This window comes from Orycteropus afer, unplaced genomic scaffold (genome assembly GCF_000298275.1).
Source record: "Orycteropus afer afer isolate SDZICR_OR568_19922 unplaced genomic scaffold, OryAfe1.0 scaffold00064, whole genome shotgun sequence".
Classification (NCBI taxonomy): domain Eukaryota; kingdom Metazoa; phylum Chordata; class Mammalia; order Tubulidentata; family Orycteropodidae; genus Orycteropus; species Orycteropus afer.
Window position 1 is genome coordinate 7,389,412 of NW_006921651.1, and position 6,641 is coordinate 7,396,052.

Genomic DNA, 6,641 nt, shown 5'->3' on the forward strand with positions numbered 1-6,641 from the left:
GAAACCCAAGGAGGGGTCGCTATGAGTCGGGGCCGAGTCAACGGCACATAACAACAACAACAACAACATGTTATAGAAGAGGAAACTGAGGCTCAGAAAGGTTAAGAAACTTGCCTAAACTCACACAGCAATTGTGTAACAGACCCAGGATTCCAATCTAGGATTCCTAAGGCTCACCAATGCCCCATAGTGTCCCTGAGAGGTGAGAGACAGTTTTGCCTGTAGAAGCCCATGTTCCAGAGGAAAGACTGACATGATGTGTATGGAAGCTGCTCCTGGCTCTAAGACAAGCACAAAGAGAGTGTGGTGGAGCCACAACCTTTGTGATGCTGTTGGGATTTTCTCAGTTTTTATCTCCCAAGAATGAGGTCATGACTCTTTGATGTTGTAATGTTCTGCCTGTTCCTGTGGTGGTGCTCCTGGGTGGGATGTGCTTGGGGGAAAAAAAAATCATTATTGTCATCATTTTAAGAAATGGAAATCGGCTTCAAGATGTCATATGGTGACTCTCTTAGTTATCCAGTGCTGTTATGACAGAAATACCACAAGTGCTTGGCTTTAACAAACGAAAATTTATCTTCTCACACTTAGTTGTTGTCAGGTGCCACTGAGTTGGCTCTGACTCACAGTGACCCTGTGTACAGCAGAATGAAACACTGTCCAGTCCTGTGCCACAATCCTTATTATACCTGAGCCCATCGTTGCAGCCACTGTGTCAGTCCATCTCATTGAGGGCCTTCCCCTTTTTTGCTGACCCTCCACTTTACCAAGCATGATATCCTTCTTTAGGGAATGGTCCCTTCTGACAGCATGACCAAAATAGGTGAAATGAAGTCTGACCATTCTCCAAGGATCCAAGGATCATTCCAGCTGCACTTCTTCCAGGATACATATGTTAGTTCTTCTGGCAGTCCATTTCAGTATTCTTCGTCAATGCCACAACTCAAAACCATCAACTCTTCTTCGGTCTTCCTTATTCATTGTCCAGCTCTCACATGCATATAAGGCAATAGAAAATACCATGGCTAGGGTTAGGCACACCTTAGAGACATCTTTGCTCTTCAGCACTTGAAAGAGGTCTTTGGCAGGAGATTTGCCTAGTGCAATATGTCATCTGATGTCTTGACTGCTGCTTCCACTGGTCTTGATGGTGGAAACACGTAATATGGAAACTTTGAAACTTTCCTTTATTTATTGTGATGCTGCTTATTGGTCCAGTTGTGAGGATCTTCATTTTCTTTATGTTGAGATGTAATCCATACCACAGACTGTAATCTTTAATCTTCATTAGTAAGTGCTTCAAGTCATCTTCACTTTCAGCAAGCAAAGTAGTGTCATCTGCATATTGCAGGTTGTTAATAAGTCTTCCTCCAATCCTGATGCCACATTCTTCTTCAAATAGTCCAGCTTCTTGGATTATCTGCTCAGTGTACAGATTCTCTTGAATGCTGTATGTGAAAGTATTGTGAAAGGATACAACCCTGATCCATATCCTTCCTGATTTTAAACCATGCAATATCCCCTTGTTCTGTTCAAATGACAGCTTCCTGGTATATGCACAGGTTCCTCATGAGCACAATTAAGTGCTCTGGAATGCCCAATCTTCTCAATGTTATCCATAATTTGTTATGAACCACACAGTCAAATGCTTTTGCATAGTCAATAAAACACAAGTAAACATCTTTCTGGTATTCTTTGCTTTCACCAAGATCCATCTGACATCAGTAATGATATCCCTTGTTCCATGTCCTCTTCTGAATCTAGCTTGCATTTCTGGAAGTTCCCTGTCAATATACTGCTGCAACCATTTTTGAATTATCTTCAGCAAAATTTTACTTGTGTGTGATATTAATGATATTGTTCAATAATTTCCATGTTCTGTTGGATAACCTTTCTGTGGAATGGGTACAAATATGGATCTCCTCCAGTCAGTTGGCCAGGTAGGTATCTACCAAATTACTTGGCATAGATGACTAAGTGCCTCCAGCATGGCATCTATTTGCTGAAACATCCCAATGGGTATTCCATCAATTCCTGGACCCTGTTTTTTATGCCAGTTCCTTCAGTGCAGCTCAACTTCTTCTTTCAATAGCATTGGTTCTTGATCATACGCTGCCTCCTGAAATGGATGAACATTGGCCAATTCTTTTTGGTACAGTGACTCTGTGTATTCCTTCCATCTTCTTTTGTGTTTCCTGTTCCTCTGAAACCTGTCCACCATGGGTGACCCTGCTGGTATTTGAAATACTGGTGGTGTAGCCTCCGGCTTCACAGCAACACACAAGCCACCACAGTATGACAAACTGACAGATGAGTGGTGGTTCTCACTATTTAGGGGACTAGAAGTCTGAACTCAGGATGCCGACTTTAAGGACAGGCTTTCTCCCTCAGATCTGGAGGAAGGTCCTTGTCTCTTTGAGTTGTCCCCCGGGCAATCTTCATATGGCTGACAAGTGTCTTCTTCCATCTCTGCGCTAGTCTTTATTTGATCTCTTTTATGTCACAAAAGAGATTGACTCAAAATACACCCTACACTAATCCTTCCTCATTAACATAACAAAGACAACCTATTCCCAAATGGATTATAAGGTTAGGATTTACAACACGTATTTTTGGAGGACACAATCCAATCCATAACATTCTACCCTTTGTTCCCTCAAAATTCATGTCCTTGCCACATGCAAAACTCATTCACCCCATTACATCATCCCAGAACTCTTAAATCAACTCCAAATCCCTAATCTCGTCTTCTAAAGCTTCCAAATCAAATATGAGTGAGATTTCAGGTATATTTCATCCTAGGACAAAATTTCTCTTCATTTGTGAACCTGTGAAATCTAGAATACAAGTTATCTGCTTCAAAAATACAGTGGTAGAACAAATACGAGGAAAATATTTCCATTATCAATGGGAGAAATTGGAGGGAAAGAAGGGATAATAGACAACAAACAAGTCCAAAATCCAAAAGAATGATTTACATTAGCTCTCAGGGTTTGAAAATAATCCTCACCCTCCAGACTCTGGGTGATGGCCATGCCCTCTGGATTTAGGGTGGAAGCCTCTTGGCCCTGGGCTTCAGTTCCACCTGGAAGGCCCACTGGGACAGCAACTCTGTTCCCTCAGCTTTGAGAGGTCCCATTCTCCTAGTCCATCTGAGTGGTGACCCCACCCTCTTTACCCTGGCAGGCCCCATTCTTCTGCCTGTGGGGCATAACAGCCCTGCCCCATCAGCTTTAGGCAGGGCCCATCCCCTGGTACACCTCAACAGCAGTGCCACACTCCAGAACCGAGTTAATAAAGATTCGATTCTTTTCTGTTGCCCTATCCTTTGAGATTCATGAGACAATGGCCCTGCAGTGCAGTGAATTACTTAATATGGCCCTTCTAGCCATATTCCTCCATTTTGTGATGTGTTGTAAATCCTAGCCTCTATGCTTGTGTTATGGTCTCATTTTGGAATGAGTTATCTGTTACAGTGATGAGGCAGGATTAGGGTGGCATGCATCTTGAGTCACTGCCTTACTAGAGGGTGTGACTCAAGTCTTTACCCTTACCCCAGTCACCACCCTTCACCCTTTTGTACCATCTTGCTCAAATAAGAAGAGTTCCCTTGAGGGGGTGGTCTACATTCAATATATACGAACTCTCTGGAAAGTTCTCTCTCTTACTCTGGATCCTGCATCTGCGTTGTCACCACCTGATCTCTGGTTCTTGGGACTGCAGCCAGCAGCCTGTCATCTGACCTGATTGCTGGCTTCCACAGCCTTGTGAGCCATTGGCCTGTTGTCTGATCTGCCGATTTGGGTTCATGAGCCCCTGTAGCCACGTCAGGAGAGACCTCCAGACTAATGCCTAACCCATGGATTTGGGACTTGCCAGCCTGTACACACACACGATCCACTTTCTTGATGGTTTGTGAGTTCTATGAGATGTTGAAGTGACTTACAGAAACCAAAGATGGAGGGAGAGTACTAAAGGGAGGAGGAACGGTTGATGTTAGAGATGATGGAGCACTATAGCAGTTTGGAAAAGTTGGACAGTTGGGACATCTTTAACCTCTGCTTCAAAGCTGGTTCCTATGTGGCAGAGGCTAAAGATGTCCCAAACGTACAGATTCTTCTGACAGAAATTGTTCATGCAGGTCTGACCAGGGAAGACTGGCTCTCTCTCTCCCTGAAGATTCTGAAAGAAATTCCTTGTCTCTGATCGTCTGCTCCTATGCATTCTTCATGTGGTTTGACATGTGTCCTTCTTCTTCTCTGCTCCATTCATTTGTTTAATCTCTTTTATATCTCAAAAAAGATTGACTCAAGATAAACCTTACACTAACCCTGCCTCATTAACATAACAAAGACAACCCATTCCCAAATGGTATTATAACCATAGGCATAGAGGTTAGCATTTACAACACACACTTTTTGGGGACATAATTCAATCCACAACAATAACTCAGGTCCTATTGTATGCATGTATGCATCAGTCTGTAGGCATGCCAGACTCCTCTCATTCCCTCACCACCCTCTTCACCCATCACTGCACTCCTTTCCTCCATGGATTCTATAGTTCTGTGGTCCAGAGACTATTATTAGTTCATTGTGGTAAAAAAAGAAACCCAACAATACCTGGAGAGCCATTTATAATCCCTTGGCAGGGCTAGGTGGTATCTTCTGAGGAGCACAACAAGTCAGTGTCATGAACTCTTTTTTTTAATTTTTATTGTGATTTGGGTGAAAGTTTACAGAGCAAATTCATTTTCTGTACAGCAATTCATACACATTTTGTTTCATGACATTGGCTATAATTCCTCACAATTTAATAGCTCTCTTCTCACTTCCTCCCTATAGTTACCTCTTCCTTGTATCCTTCTTTCCTATGCATTCCTGCCCCTTGAACTATCTCCTCGTGCAAACACTCCTTCTGTTCTCCCATGATTGATTGCTCTGAGGAGTGTATCTACCTGATGTAAATGTTCACCCTATATGCCTGTCTATTGTTCGGCTGGAAGCCATAGGAGTGAGTTCAATTCCAGACCAGGGGCCATAGTCTTGGGGGTCTCACCAGGTTCTATTATATCAGCAAACCTGGTCTTTTTTTATGATTTTGAATTTTGTTCTACATTGTTCTCCTACTCTATCCATGGGTTGGCTACTAACTGAAAACTTAGTGGTTAGAATCCACCCAGAGGTGCCTTGAAAGAAAGGCCTGGCAATCTTTATCTAAAAGATTACAACTATTGAAAACCCTATGGTGTGCCATGAGTTGGAACAAATAAATAAATTGAAGATTTTTATCAACTTCTGCAGTCTGAAATTGACCAAACATGCAATCAAGATGTGTTAATTATCACTGGTATGCAAAAGTTGGAAACAAAGAAGAATCACTGGTAGTTAGAAAATTTGGCCTTGGTGACAGAAATAATGCTGGAGATCGTGTGATAGAATTTTGCAAGACCAACAACTTATTCATTGCAAATACCTTTTTTCAACAACACAAACAGTAGCTATACACGTGGACTTTGCCAGATGGAGTTCACAGGAATCAGATTGACTACATCTGTGGCAAGAGGCAGTGGAAAAGCTCAATATCTTCAGCCAAAACAAGGCCAGGAGCTGATTGTGGAACAGACCATCAATTGCTTATATGCAAGTTCAACTTGAAGTTGAAGACAATTAAAACAAGTCCACAAGAGCCAACTATATCCTGGACTATATCCTTCCTGGTTTTAGAGACCATCTAAAGAATAGATTTAATGCATTGAACACCAATGACTGAAAACCAGAAGAATTGTGGGATGACATCAAGAACATCATTCGTGAAGAAAGCAAGACATCATTAAAAAGACAAGAAAAGAAGAAAAGACCAAAATGGATGTCAGAAGAGACTCTGAAACTTGCCCTTGAACAGAGAGTAGCTAAAGCAAATGGAAGAAATGACAAGATAGAAGAGCTGAACAGAAGATTTCAAAGAGCAGCTCGAGCAGACAAAGCCAATTACTATAATGAAATGTGCAAAGACCTGGAGTTAGAAAAACAAAAGGGAAGAACATGCTCGGGATTTCTCAAGCTGAAAGAACTGAGGAAAAAATGTAAGCCTCGAGTTGCAATACTGAAAGATTCTATGGGCAAAATATTGAATGATGCAGGAAGCATCAAAAGAAGATGGAAGGAATAGAATACACAGTCACTGTACCAAAAAGAACTGGTCGATGTTCATCCATTTCAGGAGATGGCATATGATCAAGAACCCATGGTACTGAAGAAAGAAGTTGAAGCTGCCTGCGTTGAAGGAATTGGCCAAGAACAAGGCTCCAGGAATTGATGGAATACCCACTGAGATATTTCAACAACTGGATGACCCAACTGGAGGCACTCACTCGGTTATGCCAAGAGATTTGGAAGACAGCTACCTGGCCAACTGACTGGAAGAGATCCATACTTGTGCCCATTCCAAAGAGAGGTGATTCCACATAATGTGGAAATTATCAAACAATATCATTAATATCGCACGCAAATAAAATCTTCTGAAGATAATTAAAAAATGGTTGCAGCATAACATACTACACAAAACATTGTTCCACCTCCTACTTTGGCAAGTAGCAACTGGGATCTTAAAAGCTTGCAAGCAGCCATCTAGATGCAATG